Source organism: Cryptomeria japonica, chromosome 5 (genome assembly GCF_030272615.1).
Source record: "Cryptomeria japonica chromosome 5, Sugi_1.0, whole genome shotgun sequence".
NCBI lineage: Eukaryota > Viridiplantae > Streptophyta > Pinopsida > Cupressales > Cupressaceae > Cryptomeria > Cryptomeria japonica.
In genome coordinates, this window is record NC_081409.1 from 902,595,564 (window position 1) to 902,612,951 (window position 17,388).

Sequence of the window (17,388 nt, forward strand, 5' to 3'; positions counted from 1 at the left end):
GGAGACAATTGCTAGATTATGGTCTAACTTGAAAAGAAAAGGTGATGGGAAATGTTATTGTCCCTGCAAAATTTGTAAGGGTTTAAAGACTAGAAGACTTCTAATCAAAACAGCTAAGAAACATTGTAGGCAGCATGGTCACATTGAAGGGGGACATGATTATCATCCACTGGTAAGTTGTTCATTACATCGTTTTAACAATTTATATACATAAGAAATCACTTGATAATGAGATCATGATCACAGTTTATTTATGTATATCAATTTTATATAGGTGGAGCACCCTAGAGCACATGGTATTGATCAACAAAACCCTGAGAATATGGTTTTTGAAGTGGAGGAACATGGAGGTGTGAATATCAAAGTTGAAGATAATGATCCCATGGAAGATGATGATCATACACCAGAAAACACAATTGAAGATGATGGTACAAATACATTGATCCATGACACATTTAGTACTGACACAGCTGATCATGATGATTAGGATGACCTTGATGTTCTTGATTTACCTCTTCTTGAGAAGGCATATGAGCCCCTTTACAAAGGCTCCCAAACAACTCTTCTCTCTGTTGTATTGTTGTTGGTGAACTTGAAGGTTATGAATGGTTTATCCAACATAACAATCTCACGTATGTCAAGGTGTGTCATACATGTCATTACAGTTAATAAATGGTGAATCATGTACCATTAATATTCTTTATATTAACACCTCAAACTTTTTTTCTTATTGTAGATTGATAGGTGAGTTTTTCTTACCACCATCAAATATTCTACCTCACTCATACCGAGAATTATCTGCCATTATGAAAGATATTGGAATGGAGTATCAAACAATAGATACTTGTCCCAATGATCATATTATATATCATAAACAACATGAATTTGGAACAGAATGCCCTGAATGTCATATCAGTAGATATCAAACAGATCAAATAACAAAAAAGGTGCCTCGTAAGGTTCTTCTTTATATTCCCATTATTCCATGTATGCAACGATTATTCAGGTGCACTAGCTTGGCACAATTTATGGATTACCATGCACGCAATAGAAGTCGAGATGACATTATTCGAATGCCTGTGGATGGTTTAGCATTTATGGACATAGAGGAAAAGTGGCCACACTTTAAAGAAGAACCTCATAATCTCAGGCTTTCATTGGCAGCAGACAGTGTCAATCCATTTGGAGAGTTGAGATCTGTTTACTCGGTGTGGCCTATTTTTGTTATCAACAATAATATTCGTCCACGGATGTCAATAAAGAGGGAGCACATAATGTTGGCAATGATTGTTCTATGTATTTTATCATTTAATAGTCATCTACATTTAATTATTAATATTGCAGTAAAATGGTCATAATAATTATGTAATGTTTTTGTTCATTCCACTAGGCAAGTACCAAGTTAAAGATATGAATGTATATATTGAGCCTCTTATCGACGAGTTGTTGGAGTTATGGAATGGTGTGACCATGTATGACATCTCTAGACCAATAGGACAAAGACAATTTCAATTCCATGCAATGCTTGTATGGACAATACATGATGCCCCAGGGCTAACACATTTTTGTGGTACGTTATAGTGTTCAAGTTGCACATGATAATTATAATTATAAAAATTAACAAATTTAATAGAATTATACATTATCTTGTAGGTCTTCAAACAAAGGGAAAATTTGCATGTCCAGTTTGTGGTCCAAAGATGAAATCCCATCATTCAAAAAGTTTAGGAAAGCAGGTGTTTGATGAGTATAGGCACTTCCTTCACAAAAATCATAAGTACTGGAATACTGAAAAACATCTTTTCAATGGGAAAGAAAAGACTACATCAAAGCCACGAAGAATGACTCCTCACTTATGGAAGTTGGAATATAATAGAATTAATCATCAAGGTAATTTCATTCCATCTAATGGTTTATGTTTGAAATTTGAATGTTTCTATCGTGTTTTGTTTACTGATGATGTAATTGATGATACTGAAGGTCATCAAGGCATAGATGGCCACCTTCCAAAGGGACTAAAAAGTTATCCCAAACAATTCAGTAGGTTGCCTTACTACGAGTAGGTACAAATTGTGCATTTGTTTGATACAATGCATATTGGAAAGAATATAACAGAGACATTATGGAAAATATTGGATGGAAGGCATGACAAATAAAAAATTGTCAAAATTTGTAGTGACATTGTGGAATCCAATCATGCAATGAAAAATGTCATTCAATCAAATAGCAATGGAGATCAGATTAATATAAGTACCCTTCCTTGGTTATTAACAGAGCAGCAAAGCAATTCTATAAAAGAAGTCATATGAAAATTTTGATTTCCCACAGGATTTGCTACGAACATAAACAATCTCATATCAAAGAAGAGTGAATTTGGGCCAGGGATGAAAATGAATGATTGGCATACCTTCATTAAGGTAATTTGTGTTCTTGTGTATTTACTATATATTTGTATATTGTGCATGTACTTTTCATTGTATTATGTTAGAAAACAATGAAAAGATCATTTTATAATTGTTGTAGTATGTTCTACCTCTATATCTCCTAGACCACTTCGACAATAATATCAAGCAAGTCATATATGATCTTGGAAAATACATGAGGTAAGTAGTGATGTTTGTTCAATTTGTTGTATAGATATTATATTTACCATTTGTTTTACTTGTTATGCAATATATTGTATATTATTTTGTAAAGTCTTGTTTATATTATTTTGCATCTTCAATCTCTTTAATTAGGTGGTTGTCATCTAAAGAAATCCACAAGGAAGATATAAAATATTGGAAGAGAAAAATCCCTCATCTAATGTGTGAAATGCAAAAGTGTCTACCTTCAACTTTTTTCAATGCACAAGAACACTACCTCATACACCAAGTTGAGGAGATCAAATTGTGTGGACCTGTACACACTAGGTCAATGTGGATGGTTGAGAGGGACTTGAAATTTTTGAAGGCTTTGGTTCGACAAAGAGCACATCTTGAGGGTTCTATGATGGAGGGATATATGGTATACCAAACTATGGTGTACATTACTGAATATCTTCCTAAGTTTACAGCAAAAATCCATGTAGATCGCATTTGGGATCCCAACCCCATTAATAAATTCGAAGGGGAGCACTTGATGGGGAAATGTAGATTGAAGAAAGTGAGAGGTAATTATAAGATGTTATTGTAGTAAATTAATTCTTCATCTTCTAAATAAATCAGTTGTAAGTGGTCTATTAATTATTTGTACAGTTGGTCAGGAGTGGGATGCGCTACATTTGTATATTGCAAACAATCTTGATTGGATGACAGTGTGGATTGAAAGATGTCAACATTTTGGTCGCACATTAACATGGGATGGTGTCGCTTCATTGGTTAAAGAAGCTCATCGTAATGGAGATTCCAATGTTACACAAAGGGAAATTGATTTAGCATATGGTTTAAGAGATCAACAGGTACGTATAATTTTATTAATCACCCATATGTTTATCAACTCATGATGCAATAATTTTAATATGTTAGACATATTGCAGGTCAAACACCACAAGGCTATGTGCTACAATGGTCATAAATTTCACATCAAACAGTTGGATGACACAAAGAAAACTTGTCATTCTAGGATAACTATAGTCTTTGAGGTGACCAATATTTCATCTAGAAATGACATACATCCTCAAGTGTCTCAAAATCAATACTATGGCATTTTGGATGATATACTTGAGTGTGACTTTAATTCCTTCAAATTAGTTTCGTTCATCGTCAAATGGTATAGGCTACGACTGAATATAAATGATCTTGATAGAACTATTATCAAACATGATAATGGATTTACAATGGTTAATACAAGGTCATTTGAACAAGTTGGGGATGAGCCCTATGTTCTTCCAAGTCAATGTGAGCAGGTATTTTACTCAGAAGTTCCACATAAACCGGGTTGGTCATTTGTTGTTAGACATGATCCAAGAGGAAGGTTGATAATGTATAATATGATGGAAGAAGAAGATACCAAAGAAGTAGAAGATGATATAGATGATCACGATCGACAGTTACTCGATGATGTTCTTGACAGAAATGTACACTAAGAAGAAGTTGATGATGATGATGGTGTTGCTGCTGATGATGATGGTGATGGTGATGGTGATGGTGTCAGTGATGGTGATGATGATGACGATGATGAACGCAATGACGATGATGACAACGATGACAACGATGGCGATGATGAGGATGATGATGATAATGATGATGATGATGATGATGATGATGATGATGATGATGATGATGATGATGATGATGATGATGATGATGATGGTCATGATGATGAGTTGGATGAAGAAGAAGATCAATGACATGAATGCAATGTATGAGATGCGATTATTATATTATCTATTTAATATTGATATCTTGATAGAAATTTATTTGACTTATATGGTTACATAAATAATTCATATGTTTTGAATTCTAATGCCATTACTTTATTAATTCATGATGCACCTCTAGCTATGTGATAGATGGTGATTTAAAATACATATGTAATGGATTACATGCTTATGATGATACATGTGACATTTTTTGAACTTTGTGTTTATTTATGGAATGTGGACTACTTATTAGCTATGTGATGGATAGTGATTTATGATATGTATGTGATGGACTACATATTTATGATGATACATATGTGATTCTTATGATGCTCAATTACATATATGATGATACATATGTGATGCTTATGATGCTTATGATACTACAGTATTTATTGTTTATCAAATTACAAATGTAATGCTTATGATGCTCAATTGTTGGTGTAGGAACTTGAACCCCTTTGACAAGGATCCTACATAGTCGCATGGATCGATAGGTATAAGTCAATACACCTTATAGAAATAATATATTTTTTAAAAATTACAAGAAAAACAAACTTCCTTAGTTTTTCAAACCTCAACATTAGCAGCAAATCTAATACAGTTATCAACACTTGAGGCCCCAGCTGGACTTACTCAAATTTTAATCTCAACATCAACTTTATGGCCTACTTCTTCATTAATATTACCCTCATTTGCAAAATATCTCTCTCATTACCAACTAACTCTCTCATTTGATAGTGCACAGGTATCACCAAATAGGTATTTATCAGATGTGTCTTCCTCAAGTGAGGGAAATGTGGGAATAGAAGAGGAAAGTGAGACATGTAGTAGATCTCAAATAGGGAGATCAACTAGAGGTCAAAAGATTAGAAGAAAATTCAATAAATGCATGGAATTTTTTCTTGCTCAAGGGGGGTCATGTTCTTATGATGATGAGACCAAAGGCGACATTGAGGTGCCCTTGAGGTACAAGCATCTACTGAAACAATGTGTACCCAAGGAACTTCCTCCAATAAACACTGATTTTTGTGTTAATGAGAGGATATATCACATAGCACATTCGTCGTTACATGGTTTGGGCCTATTTTCCATGGATAGCATAAAGGTCTGTTACAACAAAGTTGCTGAATTGATGGAGTTTGTTGGACCTTGTTACAATTATAATGATTGGATGCAGATTGTTCGATATAAAAAAAGTATGTGCAGGTATGCACTGTCAGCCAATTATATACAACAAAAAGATAATGATCAAAGTAAATGAGTGGCTATATACATTGATGGAAGGCCAAAAGCAACAGGGAATATTGTAGGTTTTATAAATAGTACACGACCTGGGTCAACTAATAAGCAACCCAATTGCATATTTGAGGCATGTGAGGGAAATTGTGTGTTTGTATGTGCGATAAAATAAATAAGTGCAGGGGAAGAGCTGCTAATCGATTACAATTTGAATCGTATAGATACAAACAAAGTTACTATCATGGGGTTGGTATGTACTATATATATACCATTTAAGCCAACTTCCAATTAATGAATCCAATAAACCATTGTATTATTAAGTTTTTTTGCTAAGTCTATTGGTTTCATTTTGCTAACATTTTTTATATTTTTTCTTTGTCACAGGGCCACATGGATCCACCACATAGCACAGATAGGGGTGTAGGTCCCAACACTTCTACGGAGCAAGTAAACCTCATTGTAATTGTACAAATTAGATAGAAGCAAACTATTACATTATGATCTTTTCTTGAGTGTTTTGAAGTAATTTTGATAGTGTTAATTATATTCTTGTCACAGACGGATGTTTGGGATAAGGGAAAGGAACCTGCAGTACCGCAGCACCTCCATAGGGATGTGGGGCACTCAATAGTGTTATGCGTTGATGACATCGCACTTAGCGCAAACTCTATGCAATTTGTACAAAAGAATATTAGAAAAATTAGGCAAGAGATTGTTGATTTGGCAACCATAAGTCCTCAGACTGATGAGATAACAAAGAGGGTGCAACTATTGTTGACGACAATGGAAAACTTGCAAGTAAGCAGTAATGAAAGGTTTAATCATAACAAAAGTTCAATAATGGTTTATATTTTTATCTCTTTTATGTCATTAAATAAAATATGTATGTGTTGTTTTTACATAAATTTATAGGGCCTCATCATCCTGGTGGTGATGATCAGGGTATTGCGAGTAGTTCAGGTGATGACCATGTTCTATATATTAAAACCACTCCTTTGGATTTGTGAACTTTCTTTTTTAATGTTTTACATATTTAATGTATTACTCTTCAGGTGCTGACATGGGTCCGAGGTCGAGCCCAACTGTATTGCCGACTGCAGTGTCGGCAACATGTAGCATGCAAACATCATCTATTGCACTGGCTCGTGTTGACCCACCCACTGGTGGTAGATCCCTCTTTTTCTCTCTCTTTCATTATGTTCTATATATGGCTTGGTTCTGATCCTTATAAGCTTTTAGACTAATTTAGGCACTATGATCTCACTGCAAATTTATCATTTATTGGTTGTTCTTTTGTTGATAGTGACATTTATCACTACTTTCATCTGAGGCAATCACTTCTTGACAGTCAAAAGGTTGCCCATCAATTAGTTTTCATTGTCTTTAGCTTCTTGAGACCTCTTAATTATTGATAGAGAAACACAATATATTCTTCAAATCAATCAAACCTACTCAATGTAACCCTATAACTTGTAATTTTCTGTTGTGATTGTCTTTGTGTTTTGAACCGTTAAAAAACTCTTATCATTGTCTTTTTAATTCAAAACCCTTCTTCATTAAAAGCTCTAAGTAATATGTTCCTTGCTATACTTATGATTATCTATTAATGCTATTCAAGAATTGGGAAAAACCTAGACACTATAATCAATGTCTAAACCTTCTAACAGACTACTCTACTAGTCCTTACTATCATTGTTATTTTGGTGGATGCTGGACTATACTTCATTTGAAACAAACAAACCATCCATACAAATCATGCTTTCTCAAAAATGTGAAATCCTAGACTAGAGTAAAGAAGATAGCTAGCCCAGACATGAAATGCTTTGAATGTTCCAAACACGTAGCTACTCTTTGTTATAATTTCCCTTCTAATTTTGCAACATGTCATGGTTTTCCTTCTACGTGGCTTTCATACTGCACCTTCGACTAGAGCTTACCAAACTGAATACTAGGTTTTTCTCCCATCAAAAGTGGAGTCCTATACCAATGAACTCGAGATCCTCATCTTTACCATAGGTTTATCTTGAATTTTGATTGACCTTAGTTAGAATGGGCATTGAATAGTCTAAGAAAATTACCTCCAAAATGTTAAACTCAAACTTCAACTCATGAATTATAAGGCCATGCAAGTTTTTATTTCTCTTTTGATGAGAGAGGGTGAGAGGAAGAGATAATGACCTAGAGAGGGTAGAGAAAGAGAAGTAGAGAGGGAGAGAAGAAGAGAGGGATGGAGAAAGAGACCTAGAGAGGGGAGAGAGGGGAGAGAGAAGAGAGATAGTAGAGAGGGATAGAGAAGAGAGGTAGAAGAGAGATACCAATGTCAATCTTTTTCTATAAAAAAAAATTTCTGAAAAATCGGACTACCATCGGAATTCTAACATCAAAGGGTAAAAATTCCAACAGACGAGTGTCGTCAGATGCACGACATCCTGGTCGGAACTCTCCTAGAGGCCGTCATAATTCTGACACAAAAGGGTTAAAATTACGACGGCCTCTAGGAGAGTTCCGACAGGGATGCTGTGCATCCAACGGCACTCCTCTGTCGGAATTTTTACCCTTTGATGTCAGAATTCTAATGGTAGGCTGAGATCACGATGGTATTCTTTCTAGGTATGAGCATCCATGGTGGCTATTGGAAAGGTTGGAGCAGATGTCAGAATTGCGATGACCACAAGGATAGTCAGAACTTCCAACAAAAAGTTTTCGACGGCTATTTTTGTCGGTAGTACGACAAAATTGCATCGGAATGATGATGATTTGCCATCAAAATTTTGACTTGAATTTACTAGTGAAGTATAATCCAACTCCACAGGATCCGGTGAGCCAAAACCGGTACACACAAAAAGAAATGTTGAAACTGCAAACATAAAGAAATATTTTTGGTTGATGCAAGATTGTCATGAACCGAGGATTCTCCTGCATCAGATATATCAAGTAGACTCTTTATTCAAGGTTTATTGACAATATCATAGCCCACTAGTCTTGATACCCCGTCAACTCAAACAACCTTGTCACCCCCTAGAGCGCCCTCATTTTTTTGCCTTTTTCCAAAAATTAACCTAAAGTGAATTGCTTCACAATTGGGTAGTTATCTTGGGAGATATATGGTGAGTAATCTTGGGGATGGATTCTTCCCCACCCTTGCACTATGATATTGCCAATGTTAAGCAACTGACTCAGCTCAAAGTCTTTATCGCTATGGATTTTAGTAAAGGTTTATGTTCGAAGATACCCTTTGAAGTCGCGCAAGCGTGATTGAATCCTATAGCCCAACAAAGTACCAAACAAGATGTAGTCACGCAAGCGTCATTGAGACCTCAAGGCCCTAAAAAGTGCTCAATATGAGATAACTTGAAAGAGATAACTCAAATATGCTCTGTCCCCCAAGATTTTCATTTCAAAAGGTGATTTGATTATAGTGAGTTAAAATAATTGGCTTTAGTTGTACTCACTTGGGTCATTCTCTTCTCACTAGCCCCCTCAAGGCGCTCCAGAAGATAGGCCCTCTAAAGGTTGTATTTGCTAAATTTGAAAGAAATCTTTAAACAAGGTGTGTTTGGCTTTTTGATCACCCAATTAAGGGGAGAGCATGTACCTAACACCTTCGAAACATGAAATACACACTTTCATTTTTATCAAATATCACAATTGTTTTCTAAAAAACTATCTTGGAGATGTTGCTCCAAAAGACCCATGGTTCTTTTTAATCCAAGATAGAAATGTGTGAAGGTAGTAAAACTTTGAATTTTTGAAAGCAAACCCTTGTTAACAAAATGAATCACCATTTTAAAAAACAACGATCTCAATTTTGAAAGCCTTGAAATGGTAAAGTGAAGGTTCTTTTTTTAAGCTTCCAAAATAATGGTGAGGTTCATTTTAATGAGCACCAAAGGAAAGTGATGTTCAATTTTAAGAAATGAAAAGATGAAGAAAAGAAGAAGCAAGAAGATGATAGGAAAAAGAAAGAAGAAGAGGATAAGGAAGAAAACAGAAAGAAGGAAGAAGAAGAGAAGAAGAAGAAGGAAGAAGAAGAAAAGAAGAAGAAGGAAGCAGAAGAGAAGAAGAAGAAGGAAGAGGAAGAACAAAAGAAGAAGGAAGAGGAAGAACAAAAGAAGAAGGAAGAGAAGCACTGGGGTGGGTGCAAGAAGTTGAGTCCCACTTTTGGGCAAAAAGTGGAAGTGTTTTCCCTATTTTTCAATTTTTTTGTCGATTGATGTAAAAATTTGAGGTACTTAGAGTTTGAATCTGAAAAACATCAGTAATAGAAAATGTAGTGCTTAGAGTCTAATTTTCAAATATGTAATTTATTTCAATACCCACATGGTAGAAATTTCTTTTTAGTAGGCATATTTAAAAACCACTTTTTCAAAATGCCTGTTTTAGGACCATACCACACATGTGTACGACCACCATATTTTGACGTAAATAAAATAATTTTTGCAAATCCTTTTGGGAAAAGATACCTAATACACCAAATATTGATGAGAATATTTTTTATTATTTTTTTATTGAATATATATTTTTTAATTAATTTTTAATTGACTATAAAGTACATTTTCAAAACATCTGGTATACGACCACCATAATTTGATGAAAAATTCATATTTTTTAATTTTAATTTTTTTAATCTTCAAAATAATTGTATGTAGATTGATGTAATATAATTTATTTTCAAAAAAAACCTAAAAACAAAAAAGTTATTAAAGTTTTACTAAACCTCACTATTTTACATTTAGGTATCACTTTTGATTAATAAATAATGCAAAAATAGTAAAAATAATCATATCACTATGAAATTTACATTTTTGAAATTAGGAAAGTGAGAACTCTAATGGGTTTTTGTTTCATCAAAAAATACGATCAGGAAGACCTTCAAAAAATTACGGCAAGGCAGAAATTTGGTATTCTAGTGCCTTAGCCATTTTTTTGGAGGTCCAAGCATAGGCTTGGTCCCACCAAGCCTAACTCGAAGCCAAAACTAAGGCATAGGTGTGTTTACTGCTCCATCTTTTATGAAACGGGTGCCCGTTATTTAAAATTCAAAAAACGGGCACCCATTTTGAAATTTATAGTACTTTAAGAAACGGGTACACGTTTTTAGAAATGGGTGCCCATTTTTAAAAACGTGTGCCCATTTCTAAAAATCGTGCACCCATTTCTCTACGACGTTCTAATCCTAAATGGGCACCCATTTTTCACAACATGCACCTATTTTATTTTTATTGGTCGGGGCTCCGAAGCTAAACGGGTGCCCGTTTCTTAAAAAATGGGCACTCATTTCTAGCGGCAAAATTTTTTGCTCACAGACTTCCACAGAATTGGGACCCAACTTCTTGCACCCACCCACAGAAGAAGAAGGAAGAGGAAGCAAAGAAGAAGGCAGAAGCAGAGTAGAAGCAGAAAGAAGAGGAAGACAAGAAAAAGATGGAAGAGGAAGAGAAGAAAAAGAGAGAAGAGAAAGAGAAAGAAGAGAAGGAGAGGAAAAAGAAGGAAGAAGCAGACAAGACAATTGAAGCAATGAAGAGCACATGGATGGAGACTCCTAAGGCAACCGAGAGCCAAGCCAAACCAGCTGCTATCTCGAGTCCTATTGATCTCCAATCTGAAAGTGAGTCTGAGCTTATGCAGAGCATCAAGGTTGCCCAAGAGTGCCTTAAAGTCATTCGCAGAAAAAAGGAACAAGATATTATTCAAGCGGCTGTAGACACACTTACCAGTTTAATCCCCAATACTAATCTTCTTGACACTGAATCATCACTAGCACAGCTCAAACTTCTATGTACTGTAGTGGATGATCAGGTGCAGAGTCTGGAAGAAGCAGCAGAGGCCAATGTAAAGAAAGAGCACCAAAAGGCTCTTAATGTTGCTCTAGTGAAAAAGATGAATGAGCTTAGGACTGAACTGCTGAAAGATCAAAAGGACATAAGGAATGCCTTAGATGAGGGAAACTTGCTACTCAGCAAAATCTATCAACCTCATCTATTTTGTGACGATGTGCTAGCCAAGAAGAAAAAGCTTCAAACGGACTTACAGTCCTACTTGGACACATTTAAGACACCTTATGATTCCTTTGCAGCATATGGGCAAACCATTCACCAGTTCTAGATCCAGTCAGCCAAGATGGAGCAAGAGATCAGTACACGGTCTAGGGATTTGTAGGAGCTTCAACTGGTATTACTTCCATGACTACAAATTCTTTAGAAGTGTTATCTGAACCTAGATGCGCTGATAGTCACACAGGAACTGAGCACAGTAGATGCCATGGAAGAACAGGTATCCTAGATGCAAATAGAGAAGGAAGTGGCAACCTCTATACTTGAGTCCTGGTCTCTATCCATGAAACAATTTTTGCAAGACCATAAATCAGTTTTTGACAAGTATTATTCATTATTTTCATAAACTTATATATATATATATATGGAAACAGGGTTATTCAGTAGTACTTTGTCATTGTTGTTAAAGGGGGAGAAGTATATCTGGTTTTTGGTTATAAAATTTTGATCTTCTGACACAGGGGGAGAAATATCTAGTTTTGACATTTTGATATATGCTTTGATATATGCTATATGCTCTGATGTCTCAATAATTATGCTCTATATGCAAAATTGCTATACACTGTGTTAATTAAGGGATAGTGTATATGCTTAGGGGGAGTAATTTTGTTAATGGCAAGTTTTTGTTGTAAAACACTTAGATGTCAAAAATTTTATTTTCCTAAGTGTTGCCATCAATGCCAAAGGGGGAGATTGTTGGCATTTTTGTTTTTTATGTTGTGATTGTCATTGATGGACACACACTTGTATTGAGATCCCCTTTATGTGTATGAGCTTGTGCTCAACCGATATTTGTTCCAATCGGTATGTTGTATACTAGTCTTTAGACTAGTGGTGATTTTGCAGAATGTGTTTCCCAGTCTAAAGCGACATGTCGACCCCAAGCGGTTCGTAGATCCCAAGTGACACGAGGGAGAAAAGAGGCACAACACATTCTTACCAGTCTTCATTTTTGTCAAACCGGCAACCGATATTTTGTATGAACCGGTAATACTCTATGATGAGTTACCAATCTACCGATTGTTTGATGGTGCCGACACATTGACGGTGCTTTTTGTGTCATGTTACTGAGTACGTCTAGATGAATTGAACCTAGGAAATTGTAATGTAATCCTATTGGACTGACATGAAATCAAATTCCTTTAAAAGGACATCATGTCTAGGGTTTTAAGATGTTATTGAAAGGGTTAATGTCGTGCTAGGGTTTAAGGTGGAAGTTGAGAACGATCTTATCTGAGAAGATCAAGTTGTAACTGTGAGAGAGAGAGAGAAGACTGAAGTAATGCTGGAATACATTATCTATGAAGCAATACTGGATCTAACCAAGCAGTTTGTGCTATTAGATAGATCAAACACTTGTTGATTACTCACATCTTTGACAAGTCTGTAACCCTTAACTGGGTAGGCCTCAAAGCCTTTGTAAAATCCTCTAACAAGGTGGTTCACACATGTGAATCTAAAATCCTCTAACAAGGTAGTCTTTAATCAGACTTATCTCCCAACAGAGATTGAGATTCCTAACAAGATCTGTTCTGGTGAAGAACATTGTAAGACCTTAACCGGTCTAGTTTCTATTCTACAGATAGTGACTTGTGAGTTCCATCTCACCATGGTTTTTCCCTGTTGGGTTTCCACGTCAAATATCTTGTGTTATGGTTGTATTGCTTTTGTGGGTGAATGCTTTATTTGCATTTTGGTTTGCATGTGTGGTAACCAGTCTGACTGTTAGACTACTTTACTGGTTTATCTTTAGACTGTGTAAGTGTTTTAGTGTATTGATTTTTGGCATACTAATTCACCCCCCCCCCTCTTACTATTCATCATGGTTCATATGCGCTAAACAGTGCAATAAAGGCATGATAACTCCAAGAACGAGTGATATTGTGATCTACATGCATGAATGCATTCTAAGATCTATATGATATGTTCAAAATCATGATATTAAGCTAGGATGAAGATAATGATATGATAAAGATAGTAACAAACTACCCTAACATGATATACTAACATGGATATGTTATGATATGAAATGCTTCTTAATGCTAAAATGCTATTCTAACAAAGAGAGGCTAAAATGCTTGATATAATTAGACTATAATGTAGATGCATGAAACTTGGATATCTATGAAGAATGTGAGCTCTATTTATAGAGGAAATAGGGAAATGGATGGTTAAGATTCAATAATCTTAATAATGGCTAGGATTGAAAGTTACTCAATCTATGTTTACAATTTAAACCAATGAAATGGTGACAATTGTCAACAAGAGGTCACTTTAGAGGGGATGCAAGAGGCGTTAAATGCCAAAGAAGACATGAGGGTCACCCTAGGAGAGTGCAGTTAGGGTTAGTTAGGATTAACCAATGGATAAAGCTTTTACCCAAAGGGTAAACTCTTGTGCAAGGGTTAATAGGATAAGTAGGGTCAAAGCCATGAGTGCTTGATGAGACCCTTGGGCTAGATGAGGGTTGAGTTAGAGAGAAATTCTCTAATCATGTGGTAAGGTTGAGTTAACAATTAAAGGTTTGGGAGACTTTGAGGGTTAACTTGTTGAAGGCATAAAGCCTTTAATGCATTTTGAAGACTTTGGGGGATTTTTGAGAAATGACTTCTCTTCAGGAATGTGCAAATGTTTAAGAGATGAATTAGGCTAATTTAGGATGATTAGAAGAATCTAAAAGGAGTTTAGGAATGCAAGTGGGAGGATTTTTGGGATTTAATTAAAATAAAATTTGATTTATTTCAATTATTGGTTGCAACTTGCATTTATAGGAAAATACAAGTGGGGGGTATAAATAAATTTAATTTATTTATATGCAAGGATCCATTTAATTAAATGTAAATTTAATTAAAATGGAGAAAGGGGATTTAATTAAATAAAGTGATTTATTTAATTAAAGGATAGAAAGGGAGGGGGTTAGATGAATTTAATTAAATAAATTGAATAATTTATTTAATCAAATAGATGAAAATGAAGAAATTAATTAGATAAGATTTAATTGATAAGGGGATGTGGATTAAATATATTAAATATTTATTTAATAAGGTGGTCAGATTTATACGTCTACAATCTTATTTTTGAAAAGTGTAGTTCATGCACCCAAGTGATACCAAATTTACTGAAAGTGCTCCAAAAAGGCTTGCAAAGACAACTAGGGGCTAAAAAACTCAGCCCCTGGTCATAGGTGGGCCCATTGGGTGTTGATGTAAGTAGTGAATATTCCCAAAAAATAATAGGCTACTCCTTTAATAAAAACTTCTTGAATTATGCCTTCACAAAATAATATTCTCCCTTTTTAATTAAAAATTACAAAAAAGTTGCATGTAAAGAAGATAACGAAATATTCCCACGAAACATTCTTTGTGAGTTGACCTTATGCAGAGAAGGTACATTGTTGATGTCTATCAACACTTGTCACAGAAAAAGGTATCCTAATTTTGAAACAAAATAAAAGTTGACCCTTTCTTTTAAAAGTTTTGAATAAATTTTAATGAAATTTAGCAAAATAATTTGAATTTTTTTTTTTTAATGTGATTTTTTTGCAAAAAAAAATTAACGCAGTTACATGCTGATGCAGGCAGTACGAACGTATGGATTTTTGTGCCTCATAAAGCATGCCTCCAAAAAACTTGTCAAAAATGCTTTGACCTCTAATTTTGAAGATCTAACAGACAATCTTAGATTTTTTGGATCTTTTAAGCATGATGGTGATGTCCATTTCAAGCCAAAGTGCCCATATTTTTCAGCTACCACTAGATCTTCTCTCAATTTGTATGCTCTCAACCTAATTGATCCAAAATTTCAACTGCTCAAATTTTGATGAAATGACAGTCAATCTTATGGTTTTGGGATGTTGCGAACATGATGGAAACATCTGTTTGAGCCCAACATGCATAGAAAAATCACTCAAGGTTAAATCCCTTAAGCATTTGATTAGGAACTTGATAGATATAATTCTTTGATACAATGTAGAAGTTGATGATACAACTAGAGGAGCCAAGAATCATCTGCAAGAAAAACACCTATTTCACAAAAGAGATCAAGAAGAGATAATACATTCAATAAAAACCTAAGAATTTTGTATTGATTGCACACCAAAATATTGGAGATTCAATTACAATGAATGAATGAATTGCTATAAAAGGATGAATGGAACCCTAGATGCAAACCCTAAAGGCTAGATTAAATTCACATTAAATTAGAATGCACCAAGTGTCACAATTATAATGAATGAGACAACTTAAACTATTATTACCCTAATTTAATAAAAGGAAAAAGCACCTAAGTTTAGCTTAAGCGAAAAAGTGACTAAAGGACCTAATTAACAAATAATTAGATAAAGTGTCCTAATTATTCCAAAATTTAATAATATAAATTATTTTTATACTATAAAATGATATGTTTATGTAATTATATATATTATCAGTAAGGGGCTAAAGTTGTTTAACACTTTTGACTATAGATATGAACCAGTGAGGCCACATTTTTTAGGGACCTCATCCTCATAGAATTTTTTTTTCCATTGCACATGCTTATCATCTCCACCTTATCACTATGTTTCACATGCATGGTATCTGAGGTGATGGCAAAATGAATCGTGAGGCTAATCTTTTCATCCATATGCATTAGACCTTAAGTGAAGGCTATTATATTTCAAAATAAGAGGATGACTATTGGCAAGCTCTGCTTGAACACCGAAGCTATTCATGTTGGTTGCGGGATGTGAACACAAAGCTATGAAGAATCCATTTCTAGAGAATCACTAAGAAATCCCAAGGGTTAACTTTTAACTATTCTGTCCTTGACTAGGATGTTTGTCATTTTGAGCCAGATGTCTTAATAGCATTTTTATTTTGTTTTACTATTGAGGAAATTGAATCCAATTAGGGTCTAAGCTTAAGAAAACTTTAGTTATGTTCTTTGTACGCCGCACCAGATTATTTTTCTCTTCCACCATGGCTTTAGCGCTTCAACTTCAGCCCAAGACTTGTTGCCACCTCTATCAACTATCTATTTACAGAAGATGAAGTGTCATTAAAGAACCTTCTTTTCTTTTCCATGCACTCTTTCCACACGAATCTATCATTGCTGTCTATTATGACCCATAAAATTCTCTTTTTCAAATTCTAGTCAACAACCAAAGCTGTGTTGAAGGAAACCACCTCTAATGAATTATTTTCTTAATGGCGGCGACACTTGAGTAGGTTCTTATGCATGAAGCTTTCTCGATTCTAGATTCATTCAAGAGAATTCACAATTATAGTAATCTCCTATATGATTCATACCATCACATCCATCTTAAGCTGAAACACTACGAAACTATTTATCAACATAAAGATACTAAATATATTGCTTGCTTGTAAATGCACCTAAAATGATCAAAAATTGCTCCGATACCACTGATATGAATTATTTTGTCAATTAAGAGGACAATACCCAAAGCATAATTTGTGGTGTTGTAAACACATAACAAATCATATAAAATTTCATTTATGTGAAAATATGTAAGAACCATACAATTTTTGGCAAACTCTGTGAAAGAGAGTTGTGTGCCCTTGAATCTATCCCATTTGGGCAAACTTTGTAAAAGAGAGTTGTATGCCTGGAATCTATCCAATTTGGGAAAACTCTGTGAAAGAGAGTTATATGCTCGAAATCCATCCAATTTGGGCAACCTCTATGAAAATGAGTTGTACGCCCGAGCCCGTACAAGTTAGGCAATCTTGTGAAGGAGAATATGTTTGTGGACTT